Below are 13161 nucleotides of genomic sequence, written 5' to 3'. Positions count from 1 at the left end.
ATTGCCAGTTTATTTGAATGATTACAAAACCAGATGCATTTTTTTAAAAATGTGTTTATGTATGTCCATGTGGGTTTGTCTGCATGTATGTATATAAACAAACTAGGAGGACATTTCAGCCAGTTTTAGGTTTAGGTTTGCAAGCTCATTAATTGTATTGTCTTATTTCTACATAATGCTATAATACACATAGGAAATATTAATTTTCTACTTCCTATTTAAAAAAACAGAACTTTTTACTGACATGAGTAAACATAACTAGGATTATGACACATTATTTTAAGCTCTGAAATGCAAATAAAAGATATAAAGAAACACCTTCCTGTGATTTAGTAATATGTCACTAATTTTTTGCTATTTAGCACTGCCTAATCTAATCCTGCTTTTGGTTATAAGATTTCATTCTTGGAACCCACCTTTTACCTATAAGTCAAACTCTTCTAGGCTGGCTGTACAGCCAGAGGTATTGCTTCCCACTGGCTTATCCTCAGATCCTTGTAGTTTTTCTCCTTTGAATATGGTCATCTGTCTCTTGACAAGACAGGATTAGCTGGGTAAATTACAGATGGCTCCTTTATTTCCTTCTTTTGTTGTTTTCCCAGCAAGGGGTGAAACCTGAAAAAGAGAGAAAGGAGTCATATAATACCTCTCCACAGAAATTTCATAAGTCTCTTAAGAAGACTGGCTATGGCCAATCAGAAATTCCTCCCAATGTATTTTTGGAAGAGAAAGCTCATACAGGAAGGTTTCTCAACTTTTTAGTTCCTTAGCTCAATCTTATATAATTGTAAAGTCCTCAGTAATCAGTAACATTACTGATTCATAATTACATTTTACCCAGAGTTTGGAATAAAAACCTCTCAAATGATACAGCAAATATTTTCTAAGAGAGGACAAAATACATTTTCTAGAATCAAGGTTAGCCCTTCAAATAAATGTAAATCTCAAGTAGGGTTTTTTGATGTAGTTAGTAGGAAGTGGTCTCATCACACATTCACAGAGGGCTCTGATAAAGACCCATGAATAATATCTAATTTACCTTATGAAAGTCAAGTTGTTGCCAAACTCCTAAAGCAATCACCTAGTAGAGAGAACTAGCTATATACTATCGAAGAACAAAGTTTTCAACTTGACATAATTTCCCAGAAAGGAAAGAAACAGTATGAAAAAATAAATATGTTCACTTTAAGGAAAACAAAAAAAAGCTGACAAGCAACCCAAAGTAGACTCAATACTAGTTGCTCTCTGATCCTGAAACATGACAGCAGATTTTCCTTCAAGCCACAAACCTCTCTAAGCAAACTCACTGATTCACAAGACGACTTTAAAAATTACTTCTCACATTTCACCTTTTCAAGTGCCCCCCTTTCTTCCCCCACATACCCAGAAAGATTATGATGTACTGAAATAGGAAAAGATGTATGTCTACCCAACCATCAGATGTCCTGATTACTCTTTCTGCCAATAAGTATTTCTCCTCAATTCCTAACTTTTATATTTAAAAAAATTTATTTTGTCGTGAGACAATTCCATGTATTTTATAGATCTAAATAAACTCTAATTGTTGATTATGGTGATCACAAGGAACTGAAGTTAGTGTCCATCAAGATTATTTTTGTATGTTCAGTATTATATCTTTTTATTTTTTGCACACAGGACTCAGTCTGTGCCCTTTAATCTCATATAGTTATGATGGAGCATAAAAGGTCTGCTAAAGAAACTCCCCTTGCCACCTTTTCCTTGTATTTTTTTTCCAATGATGGACTCTGCTAAGCTTTGGGAAAGGAGAAGACACTGAAAACTGAAGAAGAAAAAGTATGGTAGAGCCCCTGTGCTATCCTGTAGCTCTCTTTGCCCACTCCCACTCCATTCTTCTTTCCTAGTCTTTCTTTATGAAGTCTTACCATCTGAAAATGGCAATAGAAGGTAAAGCAGAACACAGGATCCTGGGGTAGAATTAAGGTTTCCTCTCCTTCCCTCTGTTTCCTGCACTAACAAACAGCACAAGGGAGAGAGACAGCTGCCAACACCTAAGGAATGTTCTTCTTTCTCATCATATCACAAGCCATGTGCATCCTCACAGCCTATGTAAACTATATCTGGGCCCCAGTTGCACGTTTCCACTTCTCTTCGTTCTTCCCCCTCAGTGTTTGCCAATACATTCTTCAGAATCTAGTCCCAAACCATTCTTAACTCCTTCCTTGATCTTCTCAGCTAGAAAAGAGGCTGCTGGAAATTTGTGTCAATTCTCCTCATGTGAGATTGTCCTTGTTTAACAATTACTTGTGCTTATAACTCTGTATCTTGTACCAGGTCAGTACACTATGAGAAGCAGGGACCAGATTTTAGATTCCTGCACACAGTACTTGTGAGAGTAAAAAAGGGAAATTTAAAGGTGTCAATTCAGAAGATTCCAAGATGGTGGCTAGAGGTAGGAGGCAAAAAGCGAGCCTCCTATAGTGAAATCTTGGAGAGACGCTGGAGACACACTTTGCAGGCATAATCACCAAGAAAAGGCATAACTTTGACTCCTCCACATCTCCAGCCAGTGCAGAGAATCTCCACCTCATGCTAAACGTAGAAACGAGGAGGGCCCCTGGGGCTGCCAGTGGCCGGCACCCATATGGCTTGGGAAGACGCGGACCAGGTGAGCTTCGCAGTACCGCGGTAGCCCCACAGACAAGCCTGGGCCAGAGCAGCATAGCCCCCTGGACAGACTGACCTCCACCCGGGAAAAAAGAGAAACTGAGTACTAAGCAATAAGAACAGTTAAGACACGCTGGAAAGAGGGTGGGGCGCCCTGAGCGCTGAAGATTGGGGGAAGGGAATCCTTCCCAGGACTGTAAATAAACGAGCCGGGCAGGCCGGAGAGCCTCTGGCGGGAGCGGGGCGTGCCCAGCAACCAGGAGCAGGGACGCTTGTGAGAGGAGGGAAGACCCACTTCCCACGTGAACTGTAAACAAACATGGCGGCCGGCAGGAGCAGCAGCACCGCCCAGTAAGCAGGAGCAGGAAAGCTTCTGAAAGTGGCAGTGGGAGGAAAACTGCATAGGAGAAGGGGGAAGACCCACCTCCCACATGAACTGTAAATAAACACGCAGGCCTGACAATGCGGGGGCAGTGTCACCTTTCCCAGTGCTTGGAAAGGGGAAAGCCTGTAGCAGAGGTTCTGCACAGGAGAACTCTGAGTAAACAAATCACCCCAGAGATCTGCATGAATAATGCCACCAGCAACAGCAGGCTGACAGCAGCGAGCAGGCAAGCCACAGCCGCAGATACCATTCTCAGAACTGTCTCCAGATGCTTTTTTTTTTTTCTCCCTACCTTTCATGAGAGAACAACCGAATTACACCTGCAAGCCGAAAAACTTACTGAAACTGTATTGCATTTGAACTGGGGACACTTGGTGGGGCTTTTTGTGTGTGTGTGAGTGTGTGTGTGTGTGTGTGTGTGTGTGTGTGTGTGTGTGTGTGTAGTTTTGTTCTACTTTATGCATCCCCTTTGATGAGACAACTACAGAACAACATCTGAGGCACCAACTCCAGGACTGGAGATTGAGACGGACAATCAAATTATTAAGACTGAAACTGCATTGCATATAAACTTGGAAGCTTTTTGGTTTTTTTTTTTTTTTTAATTTTCTATTTTCCATTTTATTTTAATTCATTTTTATATATAGATATAACTTTCATTTACTTATTTTTCTTATCTTTGATTTTCAATCCTCTCTCTGTTTCTCCAATGTCTGTTCAGCTTACTGTCGATTAGTACACTAACACTCCCTGTTTATACCTTTGAAACTCTCTTGTCTGATACCTTGTTCTGCTTTCTCCCTCTTGTCTGTATATTTGTTTTCCCCTTTTCTTTAACTTTTTGCTTTCCATCTCAGCTCACCCTTCCATTCTAAATATTACCATTGTTATTATTACAAGCTAGAAAATACTTAATTGCACACAGTACAGGGACAGTAACAACACCAAGGCCAATGACGGGAAGACAGAAAAAACAGGGAAACCAGTTTCCCCACAGCAAAAAATTAGTACAGGAACCGGAGGGGAATGAAGAGAACAGAAACTCAGATCCAGACTCCCAACAAAATGAAGATAAACTATGCCAAAGGACCCAATGAAGCCCACAAAAATAATTTAAAAGAAGACATACTACAGATACTCAATGAGAATTTTGTACAGATGATACTGGATAGGGTCAACCAAAATGTACAGGAGACACTCAAGAAATTCCAAGACAATAAAAATAGAGAATTTGAAAAAGCAAAAGAAGAAATAAAGGAAACCATAGAAGCACTGTATAAACACCAAAGTGAAAGAGAGAACACAATGAATAAACGGATAAATGAACTCAGGACAAAAATAGACAACATTAAAGAAGAAAACTGCCAGGATATGGAAAACCTCAGAAAAAAGAACGAAACAGAACTGCAAAACAAAACGGAAGGCCAATCCAGCAGAATACAACAAACAAGACAGAATCTCAGAACTTGAAGATGAAATGGTAATTAAAGGAAAAACCGAAGAATCATTAATTAAACAACTCAAGACCTGTGAAAAGAAAATGCAAGAACTCACTGACTCCATCAAAAGACCAAACTTGAGAATCATGGGCATCGAAGAAGGAGAAGAGGTGCAAGCGAAGGGAATGTGTAATATATTCAACAAAATAATAACAGAAAATTTCCCAAATCTAGAGAAAGATATTCCCATACAAATCCAAGAGGCCTCCAGGACACCAAACAGACCAGATCAAAATAGAACTACTCCACGACATATCATATTTAAAACAACAAGTTCAGAAACTAAGGAAAGAATATTGAAGGCTGTAAGAGAGAAAAAACAAGTAACATACAAAGGTAAACCCATCAAAATAACAGCAGACTTCTCAACAGAAACATTAAAAGCAAGAAGAGCGTGGGGTGAGATCTTCCAGGCACTGAATGAAAATAACTTCAACCCCAGGATACTCTACCCAGCAAAGCTATCATTCAAAATAGATGGAGCAATAAAAGTCTTCCATGATAAGCAGAAACTAAAACAATATGTGACCACAAAGCCACCATTACAAAAGATTCTGCAAGGGATCCTGCACACAGAAAGTGACACCCAACTTAACCATGAAAAGGCAGGCAGCACCAAACCACAGGATAAGAAAAAGCAAGACAGTAGAGAGTAGCATCAAGTTAGGTACACACAATCAAACCTTCAAAAAACTAAGACAACTAAATGGCAGGAATCATCACATGCCTATCAGTACTAATGCTTAATGTTAATGGACTTAATTCACCCATCAAAAGACACCGTTTGACAAAATGGATTAAAAAAGAAGATCCAACAATTTGTTGCTTACAGGAGACTCATCTCACCGACAGAAATAAGCATATGCTTAGGATGAAAGGCTGGAAGAACATTTACCAAGCCAATGGCCCCCGAAAACAGGCAAGAGTAGCAATACTTATCTCTGACAAAGTAGACTTCAAACCGACATTGATCAAACGAGATAAAGAAGGACATTCCATACTAATAAAAGGGGAAATAGACCAAAAGGAAATAATAATCATCAATCTGTATGCACCCAATGTCAACGCACCCAATTTCATCAAGCATACCCTGAAAGACCTAAAAGCATATATAAACGCCAACACAGTGGTTCTGGGAGACTTTAACACCCCATTATCATCAATAGATAGGTCATAGAAACAATAACTCAATAAAGAAATCCAAGATCTAAAATATGCGATAGATCAAGTGGACCTAGTAGATGTCTACAGAACATTTCATCCAACCTCTACACAATATACGTTCTTCTCAGCAGCCCATGGAACCTTCTCCAAAATAGATCATATCCTAGGGCACAAAGCAAGCCTCAGCAAATATAAGAAAATAGAAATAATACCGTGCATACTATCTGAACACAATGCAGTAAAAGTAGAACTCAACAACAAAAGTAAAGACAAAAAACATGCAAACAGCTGGAAACTAAATAACTCATTACTTAATGAAGAGTGGATCATCGATGCAATAAAAGAGGAAATTAAAAAGTTCCTGGAAGTCAATGAAAATGAAAACACAACCTACCGGAACCTGTGGGACACAGCTAAGGCAGTCTTGAGAGGAAAATTTATAGCCATGAGTGCATATATTAAAAAGACTGAAAGATCACAAATCAATGACCTAATGATACATCTCAAACTCCTAGAAAAACAAGAACAAGCAAATCCCAAAACAAATAGAAGGAGAGAAAGAATAAAAATAAGAGCTGAAATCAACGAAATAGAAACCAAAAAACCATACAAAGAATTAATGAAACAAAAAGTTGGTTCTTTGAAAAAATAAACAAGATCGATAGACCCCGGGCAAACTTGACTAAAATGAGGAGAGAAAAAACCCAAATTAGTAGAATCAGGAATGCAAAAGGGGAGATAACGACAAACACCATCGAAGTCCAGGAAATCATCAGAGACTACTTTGAGAACCTATATTCAAATAAATTTGAAAATCTAAAAGAAATGGACAGATTTCTAGATACATATGATCATCCAAAACTGAACCAAGAGGAAATTAATCACCTGAATAGACCTATAACACAAAATGAAATTGAAGCAGCAATCAAGAGTCTCCCCAAAAAGAAAAGTCCAGGACCTGATGGATTCTCTGCTGAATTCTATCAGACCTTTAAAGAAGAACTGATACCAACCCTCCTTAAACTGTACCACGAAATAGAAAGGGAAGGAAAACTGCCAAACACATTTTATGAAGCCAGTATTACACTTATCCCAAAACCAGGCAAAGACACCTCCAAAAAGGAGAACTATAGGCCAATCTCCTTAATGAACACTGATGCAAAAATTCTCAGAAAAATAATGGCAAACCGAATTCAGCAACACATCAAAAAGATTATTCACCACGACCAAGTAGGCTTCATCCCAAGGATGCAGGGGTGGTTAAACATAAGAAAATCAATAAACGTAATAAACCACATTAACAGAAGCAGAGACAAAAACCACTTGATCATCTCAATAGATGCAGAAAAAGCCTTTGATAAGATCCAACATCATTTCATGATAAAAGCTCTAAGAAAACCAGGAATAGAAGGAAAGTTCCTCAACATTATAAAAGCTATATATGACATACCTACAGCCAGCATTATACTTAACGGAGAAAAATTAAAACCATTCCCTCTAAAATCAGGAACCAGACAAGGATGCCCACTATCTCCACTCCTATTCAACATAGTACTGGAATTCCTAGCCAGAGCAATTAGGCAAGAAGAAGGAATAAAAGGAATACAAATAGGTAAAGAAACTGTCAAAATATCCCTGTTTGCAGATGACATGATCCTATATCTTAAAAACCCAAAAAACTCTACTCAGAAGCTTCTAGACATCATCAATAGCTATAGCAAGGTAGCAGGATATAAAATCAACATAGAAAAATCATTAGCATTTCTATACACTAACAATGAGCAAACGGAAAAAGAATGTATGAAAACAATTCCATTTACAATAGCCTCAAACAAAATCAAATATCTAGGTGTAAACCTAACAAAAGATGTGAGAGACCTCTACAAGGAACACTATACACTTCTGAAGAAAGAGATTGAGGAAGACTATAGAAAGTGGAGAGATCTCCCATGCTCATGGATTGGTAGAATCAACATAGTAAAAATGTCGATACTCCCAAAAGTAATCTACATGTTTAATGCAGTTCCCATCAAAATTCCAGTGACATTCATTAAAGAGATTGAAAAATCTACTGTGAAATTTATATGGAAACACAAGAGGCCACGAATAGCCAAGGCAATACTCAGTCAAAAGAACAATGCAGGAGGTGTCACAATACCTGACTTCAAACTATATTACAAAGCAATAACAATAAAAACAGCATGGTACTGGCACAAAAACAGACATGAAGACCAGTGGAACAGAATAGAGGACCCAGATATGAAGCCACACAACTATAAGCAACTTATCTTTGACAAAGGAGCTAAAAATATACGATGGAGAAATAGCAGCCTCTTCAACAAAAACTGCTGGGAAAACTGGTTAGCAGTCTGCAAAAAACTGAAACTAGATCCATGTATATCACCCTATACCAAGATTAACTCAAAATGGATCAAGGATCTTAATATCAGACCCCAAACTCTTAAGTTGATACAAGAAAGAGTAGGAAATACTCTGGAGTTAGTAGGTATAGGTAAGAACTTTCTCAATGAAACCCCAGCAGCACAGCAACTAAGAGATAGCATAGATAAATGGGACCTCATAAAACTAAAAAGCTTCTGTTCATCAAAAGAAATGGTCTCTAAACTGAAGAGAACACCCACAGAGTGGGAGAAAATATTTGCCAACTATACACCAGACAAAGGACTGATAACCAGAATATACAGGGAACTTAAAAAACTAAATTCTCCCAAAACTAATGAACCAATAAAGAAATGGGCACGTGAACTAAACAGAACTTTCTCAAAAGAAGAAATTCAAATGGCCAGAAAACACATGAAAAAATGCTCACCATCTCTAGCAATAAAGGAAATGCAAATTAAAACCACGCTAAGATTCCACCTCACCCCTATTAGAATAGCCATCATCAGCAACACCACCAACGACAGGTGTTGGCGAGGATGCGGGGAAAAAGGAACCCTCTTACACTGTTGGTGGGAATGTAGACTAGTACAACCACTCTGGAAAAAAATTTGGAGGCTACTTAAAAAGGTAGACATCGATCTACCATTTGATCCAGCAATACCACTCTTGGGGATATACCCAAAAGACTGTTACTCCAGAGGCACCTGCACATCCATGTTTATTGCGGCACTATTCACAATAGCCAAGTTATGGAAACAGCCAAGATGCCCCAGCACTGACGAATGGATTAAGAAAATGTGGTATCTATACACAATGGAATTTTATGCAGCCATGAAGAAGAACAAAATGTTATCATTCGCTGGTAAATGGATGGAATTGGAGAACATCATTCTGAGTGAGGTTAGCCTGGCCCAAAAGACCAAAAATCGTATGTTCTCCCTCATATGTGGACATTAGATCAAGGGCAAACACAACAAGGGGACTGGACTATGAGCACATGATAAAAGTGAGAGCACACAAGGGAGGGGTGAGGATAGGTAAGACACCTAAAAAACTAGCTAGCATTTGTTGCCCTCAATGCAGAGAAACTAAAGCAGATACCTTAAAGCAACTGAGGCCAATAGGAAAAGGGGAACAGGTACTAGAGAAAAGGTTAGATCAAAAAGAATTAACCTAGAAGGTAACACCCACGCACAGGAAATCAATGTGAGTCAATGCCCTGTATAGCTATCCTTATCTCAACCAGCAAAAACCCTTGTTCCTTCCTATTATTGCTTATACTCTCTCTACAACAAAATTAGAAATAAGGGCAAAATAGTTTCTGCTGGGTATGGGGGCGGAAAGGGAAGGGGGGACTGTGAGGTAAGGGAGGGGGTGGGGGCAGGGGGGAGAAATGAACCAAGCCTTGTATGCACATATGAATAATAAAAGAAAAATGGAAAAAAAAATAATGGTTTCAATTCATGTGTGCCTTGTAAGGAACTAATCTATTATAGTCCATTTTGCTACTAAGAGCACAAAAGTGTACACTGTCATACACGGTGTATGCAATGAGTTTTGGCCTGTTCTGAAACTATAATCATTGTTCATGTGGACACAATATACTATCTTCAAAAAGACAACCATCAAGGTAAAGTTTAGTGCTGTCTATTACCATCAAGGGACTGAGCACTCCGGGTTACAAATTACTATTATCATACATTAATGTTACAATATGAATACATGATTACTACATGGTTTAATTAATACACTATCAATACATGGTTCAGACACCAATCACCTACGATAGTTACTCAAATCAGGAGTATCAGGAATATATGTCTTGGGCTGGGGTCATGGCTCAAGTAGTAGAGTACCTGCATAGCAAGCATGAGGCCCTGAGTTCAAAGCCCAGTTCTATCAAAAATGTCTTAATTCACCTTCAAAAATTTTATTACACAGGTTAGATGGTCATTTACTTTCCAAATTTCCGGGTGACAAATACATTGTTTTATTCAAAAACCAAGGAGTTCACCAAGTGGCAAGTCAACTTTATTTTAATTAAAAAACTACATAGGGGCTGGGTATGTTGGCTCACACTTGCAATCCTAGGGAGGACTGAAGTTCAAGATCAGCCTGGACAAAAAGTTCATGAGCCTACCTTTCAACCAGTAGCCAGACCTAGTGGCACATGCCTATCATCACAGATACATGGGAAGTGTAAATGGAAAGATCTTGGTCCACGGAAATAACTAAAGCAAAAAGGGCTGGGAGCCTGGTTCGAGTGGTAGAGTGCCTGTCTAGCAAGTGCAAGGCCCTGATTTCAAGCCCCCCAGGAGAGGGAAGGAGAGGGAGAGAAGAAGGGAGGGAGGGAGAGGGGGAAGAGAAGGAGGAAGGAAGGAAGGAAGGAAAGACAGAAGGGAGGAAGGAGGGAGGGAGGAGGGAGGAAAGGAGGGAGGGAGGAAGAAAGAGAGAGAAACAAACTACACAGGGTCCTGTTTTACCATGAACACAAACTGGGTTCAGGGCAGAAAGCCAAAGGTAATAATCTTACAAAGTTCAGACCTAATTACTCCTGTGACAGCACATGTTCAAGATAAATTCTTAAGGCACTAGTTAAGAAATTCACTTAGTGAATGAAGAGATTGATTCTTTTTAAAAGCAAAACCAAAACTGATGCTACATATTTTCTTTTTATCAACATACTGACAAAAAGAATCATGTTCTAATTCAATGATACTCTCTGCAAAGCAAAAAAGATTACAGCCCTCTGCCTAAGTCATTAATAAATTGGAAGTGATAAAGGTTGGAAAGATTGATTCAAACAAAGTCTTCCATACCAAGCAATAGTCAAGTAGGAGTCTGGAAAATCTCATTCAGGAGAGATTAGTGATTTGGCAACAGTGCCTTCCGAATGGCTCATTCAGGAAGCAAATGATCTATTATCTTTGTAGCAGAATTTCCTAAGTCCTGTGACTAATCTTCCCACAGCCTGAATTTTGCCCACTATACACCATGTTCTTGTCTACTGTACTTTCCCACACACTCCTCTTCTTATTCATGAACAGAGAGCATGCCGAATTCTATCAAAGACTAGACTGCAGCATGTGGTTACTAAATGTATAAAATGCAAAATGGAGACAAGATAAAGCAAGTCCCATTGCTCTGTAAAATAATAAGTTCCTTAAAGCAGCAAGGACAACCAGAAGAGTATTTACACGAAGTCAACTTCACAAGAAAAATAATGAGACACTTTAGTCTATTTTCTGTTCATATGTGGCTCGTGATTTTACTTAAATGCTCAAATCATTTCCATAAAGAAGGATTATTTCAATTTAAGATTAAATACCCTGTATTGCTTTTCCAGTAAACAGAAGCCCAAGACATACTGCAAAGCCTTTCTTCACTATCATGCTTATTTTGCTTATGTCACCACTATATAAACTGCTGAAAAAAAACATTGTTTTGCTTTTTTTCACTGGTAGCAGTGTTTTTTGGTTTTGTTTGTTTGTTTGGCAGTACTAGGGTTTGAACTCAGGACCTTGCACTTCCTAGGCAGGTACTCTACCACTTAAGCTATGCCCACAACCATTTTTTTCTTTAGTTTACTTTTTAGATACAGCCTCATATTTTTGCTTGATGATGGCCTTGAACCATGATTCTCCTACCTCAGTCTCCTGTGTAGCTGATAATACAGACCTGCACAACCATGCTTGACCAGGCAGCAGTGTTTCAATAAGAAGCTTATTTTTTTTCTTCCTACATGTGACAATCCCAAGTACACTGAGAGTTTCTACAATGTATCTAAATTCCTAGAGAATACACTTCAGGGCTACAACAAAATTAATTTATGGAAACAGGTAAGTGGGGTAACTTTCTGAAGATGAAAAATACAAACTCCAGTCACTTTGACTTAAGGACTACTGTGGCTTTCTTGAAATGTATCTAGTCTCATTAGAACTACTATGTATCACAGAAGTTAAGCTTCATTCACCAGCTGAAGTAACATCAGAATTTTCACATATGCCATTAAAAACTGATTGATTGATATACTCAGTATTACCTCAAATGTGTAGTTATTACATATAAATATCAAAAACAGAGAATAAAGATGATCTAGAAATGTAACAAACAAGTTTCCTTCCATTGAGAGCGTAGCCACAGGAAACAGGAAAAGTCAGGTGAATAGTGTTTTTTAAGTTACAAAAGCAGAGTGTTCTGGAATGTGAATTCTAGCTTGGAATCTGTGGGCTGGGAGGGAAGCAGAGCAGAGAAAGTTGCTCAAAAAAGGAGGCATTTGAAAGCTATGTAAAGTTGGTCAGGAAATGGGCAAGCAGGGATGAATCAAAGACATTTCAAACAGCTAAAAGGTGAATGTTAATCAAGGAAGTGGAAGGGGTAGCCTCTAGGTCCAGTATTCAAAGCTTGAAAGTCCAAAAAAGAAGAGATGCCAGAGACAAGGTCCAGAACCATGCAGAAGGTCTTAAATGATTGCAAAAAATACATTTCACTGTGTGAGCTATTCAAAATGGAAGTCACCTGTTCCATTTTAGGGAGGCAAACCCAGCAGGGAATAAACTGGAGGAAGAGGCAAAAGAGCCTCAGACAACCACATTAGCAACCCAGAATGAAGGTGGTAGCTACCTGGAAGAGTGGGCATTGGGAGAGGCAAGCAAAGAGCTTACATTGACAAGGCAGACTGAATCTGTACAGCCTCACAGACTGCTTGTTTCATCAAACTAATCAAGGGGAAACAGAACACAGTTAGGTAAAATAAGAGACAGTTGCTCCTTAGATCCACTGGACCATTGATTTCAGGACCCCCTCAGATACCAAAATTCAAGGATGTTCACGTCCTTTGTATAAAGTAAATAGCATAGTGTTATTTGCATGAAACCTACGCAATCCTCTTGTATACTTTAAAAACCATGTCCAAACCACTCTGGAAAAAAATTTGGGGCTACTTAAAAAGCTAAACATTGATCTACCATTTGATCCAACAAGACTGTGACACAGATTACTCCAGAGGCACCTGCACATCCATGTTTATTGCGGCACTATTCACAATAGCCAAGTGATGGAAAC

At 38.8% G+C, this 13161-nt stretch overlaps 1 protein-coding gene across 13 annotated transcripts in view; it reads right to left on the bottom strand.

Moving 5' to 3' along the window:
- Positions 1-13161, bottom strand: part of Osbpl6 (oxysterol binding protein like 6) — a 198714-nt gene that overhangs the window by 112123 nt on the left and 73430 nt on the right. For all 13 annotated transcript variants that reach the window (XM_074071170.1, XM_074071169.1, XM_074071166.1 and 10 more), the window contains exon 2: positions 417-615. The gene's annotated coding sequence lies outside the window, so the exon portion shown is untranslated. The remainder of the gene's footprint in view (positions 1-416; positions 616-13161) is intronic.

This window comes from Castor canadensis, chromosome 4 (genome assembly GCF_047511655.1).
Source record: "Castor canadensis chromosome 4, mCasCan1.hap1v2, whole genome shotgun sequence".
Lineage (NCBI taxonomy): Eukaryota > Metazoa > Chordata > Mammalia > Rodentia > Castoridae > Castor > Castor canadensis.
The sequence above is the reverse complement of the archived record's forward strand: the minus strand, read 5'-3'. Positions and strand labels throughout refer to the sequence as shown.